This window comes from Meles meles, chromosome Y, assembly GCF_922984935.1.
Source record: "Meles meles chromosome Y, mMelMel3.1 paternal haplotype, whole genome shotgun sequence".
In the NCBI taxonomy this organism is placed as follows: Eukaryota; Metazoa; Chordata; class Mammalia; order Carnivora; family Mustelidae; genus Meles; species Meles meles.
The window spans coordinates 11,550,209-11,574,512 of NC_060088.1; the positions used below are offsets into that span (position 1 = coordinate 11,550,209).

At 42.0% G+C, this 24,304-nt stretch overlaps 1 protein-coding gene and 1 pseudogene across 1 annotated transcript in view; one reads left to right on the forward strand and one right to left on the reverse strand.

Moving 5' to 3' along the window:
• Positions 1-24,304, reverse strand: part of LOC123935787 (protein WWC3-like) — a 227,969-nt gene that overhangs the window by 176,918 nt on the left and 26,747 nt on the right. The window lies entirely within an intron of this gene.
• LOC123935857 lies at positions 16,148-16,675 on the forward strand (annotated as a pseudogene).

Below are 24,304 nucleotides of genomic sequence, written 5' to 3' on the forward strand. Positions count from 1 at the left end.
GCAGGGAGCCCAATGCAGGGCTTGATTCCAGGACCCTCAAAGGCTAACACTCAAACAACTGAACCAACCAGATGTCCTTGAAAGTGGGGCTTTTGGAAGGTGCCTGGATGATGAGGGTAGAACCATTGTCAATAAGATTAGTGCCTTATAAAAGAGACCTAACAGAGCTTCCTGACCCTTTTACTGTGCAAGGACACAGCAAGAAAACACCTGCTATGAACCAGAGAAAGATCTCTCAAGAAATGTCCTTGAAGACCTCACCAAAACTTAACCATGCTGGTGCCTTTAACTCTTCTGAACTGACATGAAAAGAAAGTTGAAAACTTTTTTTCAAAAAAACTATGTCTTTCTTCACCTTTTCTGACATACTTGGCTCAGAGTTTCAAAGTCTGCTGGATCAGGTTTTTAAGCTTTAGAGCAAGTGACTCTTTAAGCTTTAGAGCAATTGGTTAGGGTTAGGGTTAGGTTTCAGGTTTTTAAGCTTTAGAGCAAGTGACTTTTTAAGCTTTAGAGCAAATGGTTGGCTAACCCATCTGGAGATCTGAATGAAGGACAAATATAATCAGAATTCAATGAAAAGTCTGAAATGAAAACATTCAATGAAAAGTCTAAACGTTTATATGAGTGTCAGTGATTTAAATCATGTTAGCCAAGCACAGACAATATCTGGAGATGATTGGTAATCTGTCCTTCCCCTACAATGGAGTCTTGAGGGGTAAAAGTGTATTTCTGTTATCAAAAGTGCTATCAATTTGCAGTATAATCATTATTTGACATGACTGCCTCCTCTATTGTTCTCTGAGGTCCTTGAAAGAAAGGATGCTATTTCTCTAATCACCTTTTTAAGCTAGAGCCCTCACACACAACAGGCCTTTAATAAAATGATAAACTCATCAGGACATTTCCAAAACAGGTGCCATATAAAAACCAAAATGGAACCAATCAGCAGTCAAGAAACAATCGGAAGAGGACAGACTGTAAAGAGAAAAGGGCACTGAGAATTTAACTCAACTCACAGGCTCCATTACAGGAAGAGCAAGGGCTCAGGAAGTCAAGGTACTGTGGGGTCATTCCTTTCTCAGAGAGCTCTTCTTAGATATTGCCTTAGGAGGAAGAGAAACAGTTCAGCAGGCCACACAGCTTGATGAAATGCCTCTGAAGACCTTCCATATCCTTATATTGGTTCTCTACTGACCAAGCCAATGGCTTACCTACACCATGGTTTCCTAAATATGGGCCTTTCTACCAGGAAGGGAGAGTCCAGAGCAGAAAGAGGCAAGATCTCAGCAAGACACTGCTCCCTTCTGTAAGGAATACACTGTCCAAAGGCAAATCAGTCTAGGAGGTATGTCAGAAGACCAGCAAACTTCCTAGAGGCTCTCCCTCCCCAGTGAGGCTATCAGTTCTCTGACTGTTCAGATACTAGTCACAACACCTGAAAAAGCCCATGAACTGATGAGTGAATAAGTGTAAGATCCCTCAGTATTTATTTCACTGAATTATAGTGATCATGGACACAGACAGCAGTGACTTTTTAAAACTTTGTGGGGAAAAAAAACCTCTAACTGAGGAAATTAGATGCCAGGCACTTACTAGAGGGGTGAACAGGCAAATGTCTGTCTCACGGTGAGTCTATTTTCTCATCTTTACAATGGGATGGTGAGGCTGAAAGGCCGTGACCATTATCAAGGTTTTTGGGATTTATCATATACTCCATAAATATTCCTGTTCTTTCCATGTTAGTTTTTTTTCCTCTAAAGACTGGAAAAATGTCATTATTATTCTGATTTAGAGCATAATACTGTACAAATGGAACATAGTTTAAAAGCCTAGGATGCAGGTGCTAAAATGCAGAGCAAACCAACCCCAGGCTAAGATGCCTACCACACAGAGGAAACCACAGCAAGAGGGGTATTGCCTAAGCAGGCACGGTCCTCTGAGGTGAACTTCTCATAAAGCCTATGAAGTGCACAGTCCTGAGATAACTGAAAAAGCTTTGTCTACCTCCATGTGTAACCGCTAGTGATACAACTTAGAATGAAATACAAACTTCAGTCCAACTGGTAAAAAAGAATTCTCTAGGGTGGGACTATGCAACAAAAATACAGAAGCCACATAACATTCCTTCAAACATTTCTAGAGGTCACACTAAATATAGTGAAACAAACAGGTAAAATTAAGTTTAATATTAGATTTTATTAAATGCAATATATTGAAAAACATCAACTTAACATGTAATCATTATAAAGATTATAGACAGATATTTCACATTGTTTCCTACAGTGTCCATGCTTTACACTCAGAGCCTATCTCATTTCGGGCTGGAGATGAGGTACGTGTGCCGTGTCCGACGTGACTGTGTCTATGGGGACAGCCCTAGGGTCTCACCTGGCTCTGTAATCGTCTGATTCTATGAAAGATCACAAGACCCACCTGCTGAGACCGAGAGCCCTGAAGAAATAGCAAGCCTGAAAGGCCGTCTCCCGCAAGCCCCTAGTGGGGATCTGGAAAGATCACTAAGGTTTCTAAGACCGCAAAGCCTCACGCAGGGAACTCTTCGCTTCCCTCCACCCCTCGCTGTCCACCTGCACTCTCAGAACCCGCGGGAACTGCTCTTCCCCAACTTGGAATGTGCTTTCCCTTCACCATGCTTCCCTCCCAACCCCTCCTGCTCAAATCCAGCGTGTCTCCCAGCACGGCCCCAGATGCCTCCTGGCCCAGCCCAGCCTGGCAGGAAGCAAGCTGCCCTTTCTGCGGTAAGCGCAGCACTCTCTCCCCCGCTGGGACACCTGTTAAAACTGCGAGCGGAACGCCATCACTGGTTCATGTCACATCGCATCTCCCCCGGGGTATTTGTTCCTTCCGGGTAGGAACCTTGTCTCCTCCCTTCCTCACCCGCGCACAGAGCTCCAGGGAGCGTCCCCGAGGTGCCCCGCCAGCCCGCACTTGGGAGGAGTCATGGACTGGACCTGATCAACGGTGAATGGAGTCTGCCACTGCATGTACGTTTACAGTAGCTCTAGAGCCATTGTTAGATGTCTCTGTCTCCGCAGAACCAACTCAACAGCAGGCGCACAGAGCTCAGGCCTGAGAGACTGGGTCCCAGGGAGTGGGCTGCCGCGTGGCGGATGCCTCTCTTCCTCTTGGGAATGAGATAACAAATGCTCGGGATCTGTTTACTAGTGCACTAAGAAACGCGGGCTTGTCTGTTTACTAGGACAGTAGGAAACACGGGCTTGTTAGAAATGGCATCCTGGACCCCTGGTGCAAACTGAGGGGGGCGGGTGCACACTGAGGGGCCCTCCCAAGGGACCCAAAGTCAGCTCTGCATCCTCCGATTCCCGGCTGCCTCGAAAGTCCACGCACCCACCCTGTGCCCGCACAGTCCAGCCTTTGGTGCCCAACTGCTGCAGACGGACCCAAGCCGGTCCCCCCTCCCTGGGTTCCAGACCAGGCAGCTGGTCACCCAGGAGAACCCCAGCCCCAGCATGGTCTCGGTGGGGAGGGTGGACAGATGATGACTACCAGTTGAGTCTGGGTTCTGGAATCTGTCTTTTACAATGAGGACCAGAAAAGCTGGCACTCCAAAATACAGGCACAGAGAGAAAGCAGATCTGTGACTCTAACGGACTAGAACAGGAAAGGGGCAGGGGATAGGGGTGGGGAGCAACGGGGGCACAGGTCGGGGGTGGGAACCATGGAAGACGGCAATATTTGAACCAACACACAGTAATCTTCACACAGCTGTAAATATTTACTAAAATGCATTGCACAACACTGAAATAGAGAAGTCTGTGGGATATATGTTACACCTCACTAAAAGTGTGTTAAAAATCTACAGACACCCATTGAGATTGCTCCTAAGTAGATATTTACAGTGAGAAGAAACAACTTCAGGAGTCCAAGACCTATGAAATACTGTGGACATACCTAGCTTCAACGTCATCACACTCAGTTAAGTTGTTATACCCATCTGGCAATTTTGATCCACAAATTTCAAGTTATGGTTTGTCAAAGACCCGGGATATATTTCAACCATCCACAAAGCTACTGAAACATTCTCAACACAAGTCATTTCCAGTGCTCTATTTCCTGATCCTCTGTATCAGGCTCTCATGCTATATTCACAACACATTAGTGAATGGTGAAATTGACTAAGTCCCAATCTATGTTTTAGTTTATAAAAATATTTTGGAATACATTTCTCTTCATAAAGGCATTGTCATGAAACTCTTCCCTTTCTGTGCATGCAATACAAGACACCTTCTTTCTTTTCCATTGCAGTCAACAGTACCTGGAAAGGCTGTGCTCCACGATATACCTTTACGTAAATTTATCCAATTCTTTGGTGGTATGGCTACTGCCTACCTTCTCCCATGTCTTGATCTTGCAGACACAACTGAAAGCATGCAGCCACACTCACCAGGCCCAGGCAAACTCACACAGTGCTCTGGCCAGCAAGGGAGAATATCTTTTAATCAATATACCAATTTTAAGAGGTACGTCCATTATCACTACCCCCATTTCACCTAAGAAGAAACTGAACTTAGGTATTTGCGCCTAAGACATGGGCAGCCTAGTTTTGAACTTGTAAAATGTGTATGACCGATCACTAGCCAGCACTTCACACTTCTACTGACCTCACAGAAGGAATTCCAAACAAAAATGAAACTATTGCAAGCTAATAAGACAGGAACCACCGGCTTTGGGGAAAACAGGAGCAATAAAAATGCTGCACTACTGCAGTAATAATAACCATATATTAACTATTAAACAGAAAAGCATATGCCCCAGTGTTATCACTTATATTAAGGCCGGAAGTCAGTAAAAGCTCAGTACCTAACCTAACTGCAGTTTGAAGCCCCCAGGAAGGAGGACCTTAACCAGTCACCTGGAGCTTCTTGGTCAGCATTAAGAAGTTTACTGGCAGCCCTCCTCCATTACTCCTCAGAGGGTGACCTTGCCTAAAACAATGGGTTCTTTGCCACCAAGTTTTTTTGTTTTTTGTTTTGTTTTGTTTTTTTGTCTTCCCTCTCTACCTTTAAAAACCTCTCATTTCTACAGACTACAGAGCTCCCCTCTACTTGCAGGCGGGAATGTTCCCCAATTCAGGAATCCTTTAATAAAGCTCATTAGACTTTCAAATTTACCTGGTTGAATTTTTGTTAACTACACCATATCTTGCTTTTAAATAATTTTTATCTCCCTTGCCCTAATGACAAAATTTTAACAATGATTACTCTACTAAAAATATAGTTACAAAGCTTAATGGCGAGCTTATTTTTAAGATGACCAAAATGCTGAAAGAACATGGGAATACAGTCCTTTTGTAAAGAAATAAAGTAAAATATTATAATGTTGGTTCTTACCACTGAGTTTAACAGAGAAAGACAATATTTGAAGAATAAATATTTTAAATCTAAGAGGAAAAGGTTTTTCTTAAAACACTAGGAAAAAGGGGGTACCTGGGTGGCTCAGTGGGTTAAGTGCCTGCTTTTGGCTCAGGTCATGATCTCAGAGTCCTGGAATTGAACCCCACGTCAGGCTTCTTGCTTAGCTGGGAGTTTGCCTCTCCCTCTTCCTCTCTCTCTCCCTCTCCCTCTGTGTGTGCTCTCTCTCTCACTCTCTGTAGGTAAATGAAAAATAAAACCTTAAAAGAAAAGATTAGGGAAAAAAGAAATATACACTAATAAGTGAAAGAAAATAAATTCAGCTGGAATAAAAGAGGAAACTGGTCAAGTCAAACAAAAGACCAAATAACAACATTCTGTAGAAAAGGTGCAGCCAATGGAGGGTGATATACAAAATGTTGGGGTTTAGAGCTGACAGCAAAGAAAGAATTCTTGAGACATCTTTGGTCCAAAAAGGTGATTTTATTAAAGCACAGGGACCAGACCCATGGACAGAAAGAGGAGTGGCCCTTTCAACTTGTGAGGGGATTAGTGATAGTCTAAGTTTCTAAGGAATTTTGGAAGCAAGGTTTCCGGGACCTTGAGGTGTCCAGCCATTGTCAGAAAAGGTCATTTATTACCATCTAGTTAAAACCTTAGTCATAAGACATTCAGATATATATTCGTGGTCCATATGCTTGGGGGACAGAGATAAAGGAAGTTTCCAAAGGAATGTTTATATGTTAAAGTAGACTTACAGGATCCTGGAGGGGGTCAGAGGTGGTAGGGCTAGGATCGTCTTTAGGCCTTAGCAAAGGATCAACATGAAGGTAGCTGAGTCCCTAGAGGAATGTCACTCTGCCTGTTTCAAGGACTTGTCAGTGGTCTCTACGTAGTAAAAAATGGAGTAATTTTTCTTCTATCTTTGTTTCCCACATCAGGGGAGTGTTAAAAGTTGAAAGCTGCTTGTGACCTGCCAGGGAGATCACAGAGGGACACCAGAGTTTTGCAGGCCAGTCCCAAGTGTGTGAGGATCCTTGTAGTAAAATGTGTTGATAAAGAACAGAGCTGGGATCTCCAAGTATCTGCTTCTCTATGGGACACCACAGTCTGTTTTGACGACAATTGTTATTTCACTGAAATCCTGGTTCCTCTAAGTTAAAGAAGTGTTTGCTCTGATAGTTTAATGCTTATTTGTTTAGAAAGTGTTATCAAAATCCCCTAGGTGGGGCGCCTGGGTGGCTCAGTGGGTTAAAGCCTCTGCCTTCAGCTCGGGTCATGATCCCAGAGTCCTGGGATCAAGCCCCGAACGGGGCTCTCTGCTCAGTGGGGAGACTGCTTCCTCCTCTCTCTCTGCCTGCCTCTCTGCCAACTTGTGATCTCTATCAAATAAATAAATAAAATCTTTAAAGAAAAAAATTCCCTGGGTAAATGCACAATATGGGACTATAATTTTACAAAATCCTTCCCAAGTTTTTTTAAAGAGTTCTAAAACTTACAGGGTTGAATCAAAATTAAGTTTGCTATTTAAACTTTTATGAAAAGTACACTTGAAAATTGCATACCAGGGTATTTCCTGTGTCCTGCTAACCACAATCTTCTGAAGGTGGAGTTATGTACATGTATGCACATGTATGCACACACATGTAACTACACAAAATACAAATATACGGCTCCCCAAATTAATCTTACACATATTAGGGCTGAAAGTACCAGGTTAGGACGTTGTAAGTACATACATAAACCTTAAATAAATATAAAAATACCTGCGAAAAAGACCTCAGGATTTTACCTAAGGCAACAGTGCTCATGGTTAAAAAGCATAACTGCTGTATCCTAACACTCTAAGAAAAAAAGTCTCCATCTTAAAACAAAATAGATGTTTAACACTCAGAAAAACACAATCATGACAAAATCACAGTAAAGAGGCCCTCAAGAGCTACATAACCAGAGCAGTGTGTGGACTGAAAATCATGCCCTCAGAACAATGGGAGGGATCCAGAGGTCAGAACAAGCAGACGAATGTAAACCGGGGTGGGGGGTCCTCAATAAGAACCGAGCGTGGTGTGCTCATTACGAACACAGAACAAGGGCAAGTGTTAGTGGCTCTCCTGGGAAGCAACCACGATGGGAGAGGGTAGGTGAGACGAAAGCTGCGGCCCACTCCGGCCCCATGAAAAACACAGACCCCTCTCACCCCAAGCCAGCTAACCATCCCTCGCTGGAGAGGACTCCAGTTAGAAAGGAACGGGGCCCCTTGACTGTCAATGGCCACACGCAGGCTGAGACTCTGCAGGGAAGCTGAAGAGCCACCTCGAAACAGAAATACGCCCGTGGCTTCAAGCCTAGGCTTCTCCAGTCCAGCACGCTGTCCCTAGCCCCAAAATCTCATTTTACTCATGCTGATTAGAGAAGGTGAGACACTGCTGCATTATGGAGCTCCGGTAGCTGCCTCGCAGCTACCCTGAGAGACTACTGCACAAAGTATTCCTTTGCTCTTTATAAAAACAAGATATGCTACTATTTACACTTCTCCCAAGCAGTTTTTTTCTCTCTTCTGAGGTTTCACTTTGATTCCATCTTTCCAGTTACTGTTACAAGTTATGCCTTCTAAGGAAACAAAAGCAAAAATGAACTTTTGGGACTTCATCAAGATCAAAAGCTTCTGCACAGCAAAGGAAACAGTCAACTCAACAAAAACGCAACCCACGGAATGGGAGAAGATATTTACAAATGACAGTACAGACAAAAGGCTGATATCCAGGATCTATAAAGAACTTCTCAAACTCAACACACACAAAACAGATAATCAGCTCAAAAAAACGGGCAGAAGATACTTCTCCAAAGAAGACATGCAAATGACTAACAGACACATGAAAAAATGTTCGTCATCATGAGCCATCAAGGAAATTCAAATCAAAACTACATTGAGATACCACCTTACACTAGTTAGAATGGCAAAAATTGACAGAGCAAGAAACAACAAATGTTGGAGAGGATGTGGAGAAAAGGGAACCCTCTTACACTATTGGTGGGAATGCAAGTAGGTGCAGCCACTTGGGAGAACAGCGTGGAGATTCCTCAGGAAATTAAAAATAGAGCTTCCCTATGACCCTGCAATTGCACTACTACGTATTTACCCCCAAAGACACAGATGTAGTGAAAAGAAGGGCCACCTGTACCCCAATGTTCATAGCAGCAATGGTCACGGTTGCCAAACTGTGGAAAGAACCAAGATGCCCTTCAACAGATGAATAGATAAGGAAGATGTGGTCCATATACACAATGGAGTATTATGCGTCCATCAGAAAGGCTGAATACCCAACTTTTGTATCAACATGGACAAGGACTGGAAGAGATCATGCTGAGTGAAGTAAGTCAAGCAGAGAGTCAATTATCATATGGTTTCACTTATTTATGGAGCATAACAAATAACATGGAGGACATGGGGAGATGGAGAGGAGAAGGAAGTTGAGGGAAATTGGAAGGCGAGATGAACTATGAGAGACTATGGACTCTGAAAAACAATCCGAGGGTTTTGAAGGGTTGAGGGGTGGGAAGTTGGGGAACCAGGTGGTGGGTATTATGGAGGGCACGGATTGCATGGAGCACTGGGTGTGGTACATAAACAATAAATTCTGGTACACTGAAAAGAAATTTAAAAATTTTTTTAAATAAAAAATAAAGGGGCGCCTGGGTGGCTCAGTGGGTTAAAGCCTCTGTCTTTGGCTCAGGTCATGATTGCAGGGTCCTGGAATGGAGCTCCACATCAGGCTTTCTGCTCAGCAGGGAATCTGCTTCCTCCTCTCTCTCTCTCTCTCTCTCTGCCTGCCTCTCTGCCTACTTGTGATGTCTGTCAAATAAATGAATAAATAAATCTTTTTTTAAAAAATTAAAAACAAAAACAATAAAAATAAAAAACCTACCAAGCTAACAACAACAACAAAAAAAGTTATGCATTCTATTTTATTTTTATTTCTAAAGACCAATCAAATCATGAAAAGGAAAAAAACTACTGAAGAACATTGGTTTTCTTTTCTCAAAACCCCTCAGAACAAGAAGTATAACTTAGCATAAGTGAGGGAGGAAAAAAAATCTCAGCTACTTCTTAACCCCATCTACACACTCCACCTTTGCAACCAGTCAGCTGCTTCATTAATCAGTTCTAATAGCTCAGGCTTTAGTACCATTATGTCATTGGTTTCTTCATGAAAAATTCTGTGATTTTTTATTTATTTTGGTGATTTTAAATATACCAAGGTAACTTTTTTAACTCCAGGGGAAAGGTAAAGCAATTAAACACTTTTAAAACATAAAAAATATCACAGGAAAGAAAGACCTAGAAGCATGCTACCCTGCAATCTAATTTGTCTTCAAACTTTTGATACTGAGATTAACATGATTGGGTAGATCAATCATAGCAATATGTACCTCAGATGCCTTCTGAATCACTATGCCTAAGACAAACAAAATGAAACCATACTGCGTTTAAAAAAAAAAAAAAAAAAAGACTTTCATTTTTTTTTTTTTGTAAAGATTCTATTCATTTACCCGACAGAGAGAGAGATCACAAGTAGGCAGAGAGGCAGGCAGAGAGAGAGGAGGAAGCAGGCCCCCCGCAGAGCGGAGAGCCCTATGCGGGGCTCGATTCCAGGACCCCGAGATCATGACCCGAGCCGAAGGCAGCGGCCCAATCCACTGAGCCACCCAGGCGCCCCAAGACTTTCATTTTAAGTACACTCTACATCCACATTGGGTTTGAACCTACAAACCCTGAAATCAACAGTCAGATGCTCTACCAACTGAGCCAGGAAGTTTCCCCTATAACATAGTGCTCTTGAAGAAAATGTCCTCCCAGTCAGAAAACCCAAAATTCCATCATTCTAAACCCTCAAAAATTCACCTAAGCCAGCTAATAATCATGTGTAACAGCTAATAATCATGTGCAGTTATCAACCGCACTTCAAAAGAATTTAGAAAAAAAATAGACTCAAGATAAAAAGGAGAATGGGGAAACAGATAATGTTCAAAGTAGATGGGATGTGGAATTCCAAACCAGTAATCAATAAAATACAATTCTGAATACAATTCTGAAATTCCACATGTAGTTACACAACAGACAAAATACCTAATATCATCATTATTCCACTGTATTAGCTCCATAATGATAATTATCAACAGGAATGTGTTTAAGACCTAGTGATGTATGCATGTGGTAGGCATAAGATGAATAAAAACTTATGTAAATCTATATTGTGGGGAAGTGGTAGAGATAAAGGGAAGAGAAAAAAGGGGAGAGACAGAAAAAAAGATAGGAGGGAAAGGGTTCTAAAATGTTCAGATTCTTATCCATTGTACCATCTTAACCTGTTATTGTAACTGTTTCATTTCATTTCCTTGAAAAGACAGCACAGTTGACCCTTAAACAACACAGGTGGTTAGGGGTGCCAAATGCCATGCAAGTTGAAGATCCATGTATAACCTCTGAGTCCTTAAAACTTTAACCACTAATATCATACTTGATCACAAGCCTGGCCAATAACATAACACATGTTTTGTGGGTTATATGTATTATACATTGTATTCTTACAAGACAGTAAGAAAAAAGAAAAGGATACGAAAATAAGGAAGAGAACATATATTTGCAGTACCACATTGTAAAAAATTTGCATATAAGTGGAACTGTGAAATTCAAACCTGTGTCATTCAAGGGTCAACTATGCATTCACAAGTCTCAAAAGACAAAATAGATTAAAAGCAATGAGGTAGTCTTTCCTATCCCCTCCCTATCTTCACGGTTACCAAAACCATTCTCCTTAACACATAAGCATTTTTAATGATTTCTTAAGTATCTTGGTAATCTTTATACATGTAGAAAAAAGTCTAAATATTGACATTTATTCCTTCTCTGCACATTACACAAATGGTTATATTTATCCTGACAAGGCAAAAGCATTCTACAGTTGCACATAACCTGAATGGCCAGAATACTAGGCTTCCTCATCTCTTCTTGACTGGCAGCTTTCCAATTAACCTCCTGTACAAGGTTTGTGTTATGCCTAATTTACATCATTTAACAATCACCACAATCTCTCACTCTCCATAGTTGATATGTAAGGAAATTGAAGCTCAAAGAGGTTACAAAACTTGCTCAAGGATGCAACAGTGCTCTATGAGAATGCAGATTCCAAAAAAGGCTTGTATGACTAGTCCACAGAACTGAAAGCTTGTTCTAAAATAGATAAAAGCCAATCTTCACAGAGAAAAAAGAGTAAGTGGACAACACCTTTCAATATTAACATTTTTATCACCCAGTATATTTAATACCACAGCCTCCTAGATCACTTTTGTGCTAACGCTAGCACAAAACAATTCTCACCTTTGCTACATTTTGCAATCCCTAGCGCAGCTTAAAATGTAGGGATACATGAGTCCCATTTCTTAAGAACCTAATGCAATTAATCTACAAAAGAGGGACACCTTAGTATCAGGATTTCTAAAGCTCCCCTGATGAGTTCTAATGTGTAGTAAAAGTTGACAACCACAGTTCTTTCTACTTACAAGGGAAGAGTTGAAACAGCTGGGAAATCAACAAGGAAAAACAACTAAAGACAGTTATCCCAAGATCCCATGTACCAGCTCTGTACACAAGCTCATGGTCATAATTTGACTCTAAAACATGTTAATAGGGGCACCTGGGTGGCTCAGTGAGTTAAAGCCTTTGCTTCAGCTCAGGTCATGATCCTGGGGTCCTGGGATCGAGCCCCGCATGGGGCTCTCCACTGGGTGGGGAGCCTGCTTCTCCCTCTCTCTCTGCTTGGAGCTCTGCCTACTTGTGATCTCTGTCGGTCAAATAAATAAATAAATAAAATCTTTTTTTAAAAAATGTTAATAGTCATTCTGCTTGAAGAATAATACTCAGATGTCATATGTCATCACGGAATAGCTATTTCCTATGTTGGGCTTCAAGAATTGGCAAGGATGGTGGGTTTCAGGATGGCTTTGGGACATCATAAATGTCTGTACCTGCACCTTTCCTTTAAGTATAAGAAATAAACAAAATAAGGTCTATGTAGGGACATCGGTATTATAATGACAAAGTACCCTATACTTTTGTCTCCTCTTATTATCTAAATTTTGACATCCATCCATGAAAAAAAGTACCTCTGTGGCAGTTATGGGATCCATTACCACATGATAAGAGACCTAGGAGGAGTCTTGCATACTTGAACATCAGATAATAGGCAAGCAGACCTGGTATGGGCTTACAACTACCAGAAAACCATGAACTGGTCTCAGAACCTGTTGACTTCAGTCAAGAAGCTCCTGTAGAACACTGCCTTGGGCAGTCACCCACACATGGGGGACATTGTATAAGTCCAGGTTTCTGGATAAGTTCCAATAGTCCATTAGAGAAACACACACTAACACACACACACACAGTTGGATGCATCAAAATGGATACAAAGAACTTTGCCAGCATCACACCTCTCAAGGCAGCATAATTACATCTAGGAGGTCAGCAGTGAGACAGCTTGGGTAGACAAAGACCACAGACAGAAAATAGGCCATGATCTGTAAGCAAGGGGAAAACCACAATTTGAGCTATATTTCATGAAAACAAAAGCCTATGTCTTCTATGTTAATAGATAAGGAAGACTCCAAGCTTAAGACTTCTGCCACAAGACAGAGGAACAAGTGTGGAGATCTCCATACAAGGTTGGACAAAGACTGAGATACAAACAGGACCAACAAAAAAAATGTCCACCAGAAGGCAGCTAGTAAAAGGTGTTATTTATAAAGCAAATGGTGTTATTTCTTTTTTCTTTACTATTTTACTTATTTATTTGTCAGAGAGAAAATACAAACAGAGGGGAGCAGCAGAGGGAGAAGAAGCAGCAGACTCCCCACTGACCAAGGAGCCTGATGCAGGACTCAATTACAGGATCCCAGGATGTTTACATAAGCCAAAGGCAGATGTTCAACCAACCGAGTCACCCAGGCAACCCAGCAAAGTTATTTCAAATCTGAAAATGCAACATTTTAAAATTCCAAGGATATGATGAATCAAGAAAATGACTTAACTAATGATGATAATAATTCTCCAGTAACCAAACCCAAATACACAGAAATCTGCATTCTACCCAACAGGAAATTTACAACAGCTATTTTAAGAAAATTAAATGGAACTACAGCAAACACAGAAAGACAAGTCACCGAAATTGGGAAAATAATACATGGGCAAATCAGAAACTTAATGAGAAACGGAAAATCATAAAAAAGTCAAATAGAAATTTTGAAGCTGAAAAGTTCATAAATGAAATGAAGAATGCAATGGAACACAAACACAAGACAAGATCAGGAAAAAAGAAAAGAAATCAGTAAATTAGAAGAAGGTATCTGAAACACCCAAACAAGAAAAAAGAAAAAGGGATGAATAAAAGTGACAAAAATCCATGTGATTCATGAGAATTCAACAACAACAACAAAAATTGTCAGAGTCATTGGGGTTTCCGGAGAATATGGGGAGAAAGAAGTAGAAACCATATTTTAAAAAATATATGGCAGGGGGGCCTGGGTGGCTCAGTGGGTCTTCAGCTCAGGTCATGATCTCAGGGTCCTGGGATTGAGCCCCACATCGGGCTATCTGGTCAGCAAGGAGCCTGCTTCCCCCTCTCTCTCTGCCTGTCTCTCTGCCTACTTGTGATCTCTGTCTGTCAAATAAATAAATAAAATCTTTTAGGGGCGCCTGGGTGGCTCAGTGGTTTAAGCCGCTGCCTTCGGCTCAGGTCATGATCTCGGGGTCCTGGGATCGAGTCCCGCATCGGGCTCTCTGCTCGGCGGGGAGCCTGCTTCCCTCTCACTCTCTCTGCCTGCCTCTCTGCTTACTTGTGATCTCTCTCTGTCAAATAAATAAATAAAATCTTAAAAAAAAAAATCTTTTAAAAAATAAAATAAAATAAATGGCAATAAATAATAAATAAATGGCAAAGAACTTCCCAGAGCTGAAAAGAGATTTGAACATCTTCAAGTTCACAATATATCACCTCACTATGTCAATTCAAAATGATCTTCCCCATGCTCATTAAAATAAAATGGTAAAAAATGAAAGATAAATAGAATCCTAAAAGCAGCCAAGGGAAAAAGACTGTACCCTACAAAGGAATCCTTATCAGGCTGTCAGTGGACTTCCAAGTAGAAACCTTATAGGTTAGGACAGTGTGAAAATATATATTCAAAGTGAAGTGCAGAAAGAAAAAAAAAGGGAAATAAGATATAATAATGTCTACCCAGGAAAATTATCATCCAGAAATGAAGTACAAATAAGATTTTCATAGAACAGAACAAAACAAAACAACTGAGAGAGTTCATCACCTGGACTGCATTACAAGAAATCCTGAAAGGAGTTCTTCAAACTGAAATGCAAAAATAGTAACTAGTAACATGAAAAAAAAAAGTGTGAAAATAAACAACACAGTGGTAAAGGTAATTATATAGCCAGAATCACAATACTCGTTGTAATAAGATGATGTGTTCACTATAGCATAGAAGTTAAAGGAAGAGTATTATAAATAAGTAAAGCTGTTATAATTTGTTAACAAATGCACAATATCAATGAACCTGGCTGATTCAGTTGGGAGAGCGTATGACTCTTTAGCTCAGGATTTTAAGTTTGAGCTATACATTGGATGTATAAATTACTTAAGAGTAAAATCTTTAAAAAATAAAAAGATAAATATAAAAGGCAAGAGAAAAAGGATAGAGTTTTTGTATGTGATCAAAGTTAACATGCTATCATTATCAAATAGACTGTTACAAGTTTTTTTACGTCTTACATAACCACAAACCAAGAACTTATGGTAACCTTCACAAAAGATAAAGAGGAAAGAACATACTACAATGGGAGACCACCAGTATACAAACATACACTGCAGCACAAAAAAGAAGATAAAATCATCATCATCTACAAAATCTACAAAAATCTACATCATCATCTACAAAAAAGCCAGGGTAAGATGGCCATTTGTTTAACTACTTACCTATCAATTATACTCTAAATGCAAATAGATTCAACTCACCAACCAAAAGGGACAGAACACGCAAACCAACTGAAAAAAAAGCAAGCCCCAACATATGTTGAATATGAAGAACATCACTTCAGGGGTCCCTGGCTGGCTCAGTCGCTGAGCATCTGCCTTCAGCTTGGGTCATGATCTGGGGGTCCTGGGATAGTGCTCAGCATCAGGCTCCCTGCTCAGCCAAGGCATGCTTCTCCCTCTCCCACTCCGGCTTGTTTTGTCTGTCTGTCAAAGAAATAAATAAAATCTTTAAAATGAAAGAAAGAAAGAACATCACTTCAGTTTTAAGGACATCCAAGTCCATGCAAAACATAGGCATGGAAAATGGTATTCCATGTAAATAGAAACCGAGAGAGAGAGGGGACGGCTACACTTAACACCAGGCAAAAGACACTTTGGAAGCCAAAAATTGTAATAAAAGACAAAGAAGGTCATGATATGATGACAAAGGGATTAAATCATTAATCAAGAACCAGAAATATATATGCACCCCACATCAGAGCACCTAAATGTATTAAGCAAACAGTAACAAGTCAGAAGAAAAGGACCACCGCTCTAGCTGCCATCTTGTGTCCCCTCGTGTGTGCATCTAATCTCAGCTGGTCCGCCCGAGACCCCCTGAGCGCTAACCCTAGTCCCCCGCGTGGTCCCATTTCTGCTCCAACAAAAGGAAAGAAACTCATGAACCAGGAGAAACTCGCCAAACTGCAAGCACAAGTGCGCGTCGGTGGGAAAGGAACTGCTCGCAAAAAGAAGGTGGTTCATAGAACAGCTACAGCAGATGATAAAAAAAACTTCAGTTCTCCTTAAAGAAGTTAGGGGTAAACAATATCTCTGGTATTGAAGAAGTGAATATGTTCACAAACCAAGGAACATTAATCCACTTTAATAACCCCAAAGTTTAGGCATCACTGGCAGTGAACACTTTCATCATTACAGGCCATGCTGAGACAAAGCAGCTGACAGAAATGCTACCCAGTATCTTAAACCAACTTGGTGCAGACAGTCTGATTAGTTGAAGACTGGCTGAAGCTCTGCCCAAACAATCTGTGGATGGAAAAGCACCACTTGCTACCAGAGAGGAGGATGATGATGAAGTTCCAGATCTTGTGGAGAATTTTGATGAAGCGTTCAAGAATGAAGCAAACTGAATTGAGTCAACTTCTGAAGAAGATAAAACTTGAAGAAGTTACTGGGAGCTGCTAGTTTATATTATGACTGCTTTTTAAGATTTTGTTCATGGATCTGATAAAATCTAGATCTCTAATATTTTTCAGCCCAAGCCGCTTGGACAGTGCAGCTCTTTTCAGTTTTTGCTTATACACAATTCATTCTTTGCAGCTAATTAAGCTGAAGAAGCCTGGGAATAAAGTTTCAAACAAGATTAATAAAGTTCTTTCCCTAGGAAAAAAGAAAGAAAGAAAAGGACCACTGAATGATCACAGGGGAATGAAATACCCAGCACTCATTAATGGACAGATTGGCCAGACAAAAATTTAACTAGGAAACACTGGACTTTACCATACTTTATACAAAATGAACATTTATAGCATATTCCACCCAATGGCAACAAAATATATCCTTCTCGAGTGTAATCATTTAATAGTCCTCAAAACAAGTCTTAGCAAATTCAAGATGACTGAAATCATAACACGTATCCTTTCTGACAACAGTGGTATGAAATTCAAAATAAACAAGAGGGAGGCTGGAAAATCTACATATATGTGAACATTAACACAATCCTGAATAACCAGTGGGTCAAAGAAAAAGTCAAAAAAGAAATGTTAAAAATCCCAAGCAAAAATACAGACACAAAACTTACAACCCTCACAAAAATTAACTCAGAAGAAACAGACTTCAAAGAAAAAGGCAAAACTATAAAATTAGTAGAGATTGGGGCACCTGGGTGGCTCAGTGGGTTAAGCACAGACTCTTGGGTTCAGCTCAGGTCATGATCTCAGGATGATGAGATCTAATCCCACATCAGGCTCCATGCTGGGAATGGAGCTTGCTTAAGATTTGTTGGGTCCCCAGTATTGGGTCCCCCAATAATGGGTCCATGGTCAAAGAAGCGAGACTGATACAAAGCAAAGGTCAAGCAATGCTTTATTTCACTCCAAGCATCAAGAATCAAACCGACCATCAAACAGACCAGTCAGTGCTGTCCCTTACAGAGAGGGCAACCCCTCCCTGCCTCACAGACTAACTTTTATAGAGCAAAGGCCATGTGGTTTGGCTTAGCCACGCACAGGTAACCAATAAGATAGTAACACAGAGAAAGTTGCACAGTCCTGCTAAGTCACACATAAGCGACCAATTAAATTACAATTTACCCTATAGTAGCTATTTGAACCAGCCTATCACCTTAGACAGAACTGGAGCCCAAAAGGCGGGACCTACACTCCTTAGTAGCTAGGGAGACAGTATGCAAGCTTTACTGATTGGATGTCTCCACCTGACCTGACCCACCCTTGTATTTGGGCTTTGTTACCAGGGACTGGTTTCCCAGACTTGCTTTTAAGTAAGTTCTCCTGGGGGGGGGGGGGGAGGGCAGGGTTAATTTAAGTTTTACTGCATAAACAACAAAATGGCTGTTCAACGGGCTCGGCAGCTCTGGCTGAATAGGCCCTTACATTCCCCCCTTTTCTTTGGAGATTAGCCAAATCTTTTGACTTTTCAGCCAGTTCTATGTCCCTTTTTAATGGCTGCCAGACTGTTTTAATGACTCCAGTGTGATTTACCCAGAAACAGCATTTCTCTCCTAAGGCTATGCAGAGCCCCCCTTTTCCTAGAAATAGTATGTAAAGCCCTAATTGTCCATATTTCCCACATATACTTTAATAATAGGAGCAACAATCAACTTAATGAACTCAATGTTTTCTTTTTGTTTTTGGGGTTTTGTTTTTTTTTTTTTTTGAGTCTTAGCTTTAGTCCACGATCAGCGGGGTCCATCAGCAGCGGCATCCATCTCCTGGGGGCATCCTCATCCTTGGCTCATTTGACGTGACTCACGTGAATCCAGGCCCTGATGCCTTCTACTTTTATTGCCGTGGGGGTGGTCAGGATAACAGTAAATGGTCTCTTCCAGCGAGGCTCCAAGTTTCCCACTTGATAGCGACGTATCCAAACCAAGTCCCCGGGTTGATAAGGATGTGGTTCCACCTCCATCTCCATCCCAGTGTGGGCAGTCTGGGTCCCTAAGAAGGCTTCTTCCAAGACAGACTGCAATGTCTGCAGTGACCTTGGCCATCTGTAGTGCCTTGGCAACTGCAATCAGCTCAGCCTTTTGCACTGAGGTTCCGTGTGGCAGGGCTGTCGTCCAGAGCTCCTGCTCAGAAGAAACCACTGCAGCTCCTACATATCTCTTTCCATCAACTATGTAGCTACTCCCATCTGTGAAGAGTCATCTCCGCATCCGAGAGGGGAGTGTCTCTGAGATCTGGCCTTATTTCTGTGATCTGGGTTAGGACCTCCCTGCAGTCGTGTGATGGTCAGCCAGCTCCTCTGGCAGCAAAGTGGCTGGATTTAGCACCGCCGGGGGCCAGAAAGTCACTTTTGGTTCATTGAGGAGGAGGACCTGATACCCCGTCACTCCGGTCATTCCAGCATTCATCATCCATTAGTCTGGTGGAGTCCGGAGAAGGCCCTTAATAGCATGGGTGGTGGTCAAGAGGAGATTTTGACCCAAAGTCAATTTACCTGCATCCTTGACCAGGAGGGCCATGGCAGCAATTATGCGGAGGCAAGGTGGGGAACCCAGCTGCTACTGGATCTAGTTTCTTGCTAAGATAGGCTACTGACCTTTGCCAAGGCCCCAGAGTCTGAGTCAGAACTCCTTTGGCCACCCCTGTCTTTTATCTACATACAAGTGGAAGGGCTTGGTAACATCTGGGATGGCCAGTGCTGGGGCACTCAGTAAGGCTGTTTGTAATTCCCAAAATGCTCCTTCTGCCTCAGCTGTCCACTCTATCATAGTGAGTCCTCCCTTACCAGTTAGTAGAGAGGTCGGGCCATCCCCTCGAACCACAATACCCACAGCCTATAGTAGCCCACTGTCCCAAGAAACTCCCTCATGGCATGGAGATCAAAGCCTAAATAAGTGCTGTGGCTCTGACAAAGCTGTGCTTTCTTTGCTGACACCTGCTACCCTTTTCCTGCAGTCTGTAAGAGAGATCTTGTCCCCTTCAAGCATGACCCACAGTCCTCAGCGGCTATTTCCATTATTCCCACTAACTCAGTCAGATTCTTCCTTTCAAATCCTTCAAAGTTTCCTCCTTATATCTGAGACTGACTGACTGGCAAAAGCAAGATTGTCTAAAGGAGCCATCATGCAACTTCTCTGAAGTTTACCTCAAGTTGTCTAGCTTAGGTAAACAAGCATTTAAAAACAATCAAATCTAGAACTTAACACCAATAAGGGTGTGTTACTGAAAGATAATTTTTCTCTCTAAAATAACCTTCATTTCCAGAGACAGTCAAATCAGGAATTATTTACATAAGCTCAGCAAGAACAGTGAGTGTGATCATATAGATCTTTTAAAATCTGCTTTGCGGGAACTTCTTATAAGGAATCTCTAGGTTGAACTTGTAATAGCATCTCCAGGCTAGAAGCCAAATCAAATAGTTGCCATCATACATGACTGCAATGCCTGTCAATTTGTGTGAATTCCTCTACCTGAGGTTCCCAACGTATCCTACCAGGAAGTGACATTCTTTACTCACCTGGTGAGGCTGCTGGGAACTCTGTAAGCAAGGTATCAGGCCAACAGTTCCAAAGGGCTTTATGGCTCCAGATTTTATAAAGTCAACCTTAGTTCCTTTAAGCTGTCTGGTCATATATGAGTCTTTTCAAATATGACATTCCAGTCAAAGCCTTGGTAAAATAACCAGCGTTTCCAATGGTGTCCTGTTACAAGGAGAACAGATTCTTATTTATCTTATGCAAATGACTGATTGCCATGGAAGAAAGAATACATACTGAGACCTTTTGAGTTTCAGAGGGTTCAGATAGAGAGAAAAGTTGAATGCCTTGATTCATTTACAAATGAGTACTTTTACATCTCTGTAGGTTACAGATAACTTAAGAAAAAGCTTCCTGGGGTGCCTGGGTGGCTCAGTGGGTTAAAGCCTCTGCCTTCAGCACAGGTCATGATCCCAGAGTCCTGGGATTGAGCCCCATATTAGGCTCTCTGCTCTGTGGGGAGCCTGCTTACCCCTCTCTCTCTGCCTGCCTCTCTGCATACTTGTGATCTCTCTCTGTCAAATAAATAAAATAAAATCTTAAAAAAAAAAAAAGAAAGAAAAGAAAAAGTTTCCCTAGTCTGGAAGAGCAAACATTACAGAACCAGTCATGTTTAAAATAAGACAAAACATTAAGAGACACAACATTACAATTTTTTAGTTCATTTAGTTCCATGTTGTTAATTCTGGTTTAGTCCGAATGCAGCTTTTACTTCTGGAAATTTTTACCCATTTCAGTTCCAGGATTTTAACATATCAAAGACCTGTATTTGTCCTGAAAATCTCCCATATGAATTTCCTTTAGGGCGGAATTCATCTTACAAGAGAATTAAAACAATTACAAATGAAAAAACTCAGAACAGATATGGTTAAATATCAAGTGATGACCCTTATTAAAACATTCAGAGGGGCGGGGTGGGGGAGGTTGTGGAAGCAGGTGGTGGGTAATAGAAAGGGCATGATTGCATGGAGCACTGGGTGTGGTGCAAAAACAATGAGTACTGTTACGCTGAAAATAAACAAACAAAAAAAACATTAAAAATTCAGGAAATGTATAGAACCTCTAGAGTAGTTACAGAACTTACCCAAATGTAACCCAAGGTTTATCATTGGTTTAGCAGTACTCCCTGAGTAATGTAGCCTATCAAGGAAAAGCCTTATGAGTCAAAGAAACATCATTTACAACTCTGGGCAGGCAAAGAGAAAACCATTTACATTTTTTTAACAGATCAATTAACCTAAGAAAACTTTGCCCTTTTAAACAGAGAGAAAACCAGCTTTTTTTATACCAGTGTCTTTCCTTTTTATTCTTAAGTATGCAGTCTTACAATAGTGGGTTTACTGGGTTTCCCTCCCATTGTGAATGGTGTTGCAGACAAAAGGGAGGGGGATCTTTCAGATGCTGTCCTGCTTGCATCCCTTGTGGGAACTTAGGAGCATCTTAGCTAAGGTCTGTCCGTATAAGCCCTGGACCAGGCTACTCCGTGAAGTAGGTGACTGTTATGCCATATGACGTCCCATGAGACTCAGGGGGCAGCCCACTCAGACTCCGTAGCCAAAGTGGTGGAGCCATACAGACAGATTCACACAGTCAGGCACTCTTCAGATTTAAACAGGTTGGACACACCCCTCCTCTGGGTATCCCTGGCTAATGGGAGGTGATCAGTCTCCCCTTCCATTCTTTATGAATGGGTCTGGCTCAGGCAGTGGTCCCCAGGCTGGTTTTCTTTCTTTCTTATTCAACCAGGATCAGGCATCTGGTCTTTTTTCTCTTTTTTACATATCTCCTACTTTCCTACATACAGAGTTGCTTCCCTTATTTCCATCAGTCTTAGTTACACTTAGCAGAATTTAGTACTCTTAGAAATACCTTAACCTCTAGTGAAAACTAAATATAAACCAATTGTGAACTTTTACAACAGAATTCTTAGAAGGCAAACTTATGAATCAGTTAAGCAAAAAACATGTTTACCAACAGATTTCAAAAGCAAAAACCTAGTTCCAGCAACCAACTCTCTAGCATTTTAACCCATTTGGTTTAAAGTTTCAGGTTACCAAAGACTTTGAAAGCTACTATAACCATTATCCATTAAAACTTTGAGACAGACAACTAACCATCAGTTTAGTCATCTCTTTTTTAACAGATTTTAACACAGATTTTAACATAAGTAACACAAGCTTATTTGATCTTAAATAAACTTTGATTGAAGTTTCACATATACTGCTGTTAACTCAAAAGACATGTTCATCCTAATTAACCCAACAAGCTTAACTTATTTCAAATACTGATTTACGTTCCACCTGGGCCCACTCAACTTCAAATGTCTACCTGAGACCAGGGTGGGAAGATCCGGAGTGGAGGGTGTTAGGTCCAAGGGCTGTTCTTTTTGTTTCCCAACAGCGAGGAGAGAAGGAGCCATGGTGCAGGAAGCACCAAGGATGGTCTAGAGGCCAGTTATGCAGGCCGCACCCAAATTGGTGCAGAAACAGAAGAGGGAGACAGAAGAACAAAGTGACACCAGAAGGCAGAGAAAGGGTTCCCAGTTCTAGAGTTCATCAGCTCCAAGAGAGGAGCAGACACCATGCTTTCCTGCCAGCAAGGGGGAGGGGTAGGCAGTCCATGTCGGGCCAGAGAGGGCAAGGAATGTCCCCAAAACAAAGGGAGTTTTGGCAGCTACTTGGGAATATTCCTTAAAGTCTCTGTCTCGAGTTAGACTAACCCCAGCTGGCTCCAGTTATAGCCCTTAACACACGAAATGAGTGAGGAAGAAGCCCCACATCTATTAGGAGGAATGGAGAGACAAAACTCAGAGTCCCCTTACTCTCTCCTTGTTCCATTCCTTCAAGCACAACAAACAATGCAACAGACAACAAAAAGACAAGACAAAGACAACCGCAGACCCAGCAGCCCTCACCCAGAGCGTGCCGCTGGCGGGGGCCTTCTTAGACGCTCACCAGTGGGGATTTTCCCGGTCTCCTAGAGACAAGTGACACAACAGGCAACAAAAAGACACGACAAAAACAACTGCAGACCCAGCAGCCCTCACCTAGAGCCTGCCGTTGACGAGGGTTTTCTTGGCCCCCTGACCACCTAGGGGGATTCGGACCCCTAGAAGATCTACCAGAAGAGGGATGGGGCATCCCCGCATCCACTCCAGCCATAGGGAGCATGACTGCATCCAGTTTCTCCCCAGTGGGCCATACCATGGAGCTCCACAACCAGACAAACAGACTGGATCTCACAGAATAAAATATGGAGATCTTACCTCTGGAGGCCTTTCCCAGAAATTCTGATGATGGCTCAGTTCTCATCTGTTTAATCCCAGGCAAGCCTCCAATAATGGGTCCATGGTCAAAGGAGCGAGACTGATACAAAGTGAAGGTCAAGCAATGCTTTATTTCACTCCAAGCATCAAGAATCAAACCAACTCTCAAGCAGACTGGTTGGGGCCACCCCTTACAGAGAGGGCGACCCCTCCCTGCCTCACAGACTAACTTTTATAGAGCAAAGGCCATGTGGTTGGGCCACGCACAGGTGACCAATGAGATTGTAACACAGAGAAAACTGTACAGTCCTGCTAGGTCACACATAAGTGACCGATTGAATTACAATTGAATTTACAATTACAATTTACCCTATAGTAACTATTTGAACTAGTCTAACACCTTAGTCAGAATTGGCGCCCAAAAGGCAGGGCTCACACTCCTTGGTAGCTAGGGAGACAGTGTGCATGTTTTACTGATTGGATGTCTCCACCTGACCCAACTCATCCCTGCATTCAGGCTGTTATTTCCACCTGACCTGACCCACCCTTGTATTTGGGCTTTGTTTCCTGGGACTGATTTCCCAGACTTGTTTTTAAGTAAGTTCCCCTGGAGGGGGCAGGGTAAATTTGTTTTACTGCATAAACAACAAAATGGATGTTCAACCGGGGTGGGGCTGCTCTGGCTGAACAGGTCCTTACAGATTCTTTCTCCTCTGGGGCACCTGGGTGGCTCAGTGGTTTAAGCCTCTGATTTCAGCTCAAGTTATGATCCCAGTGTCCTGGGATAGAGCCCCACATCGCTCTCTGCTCTGTGCTCTCTGCTCTCTCT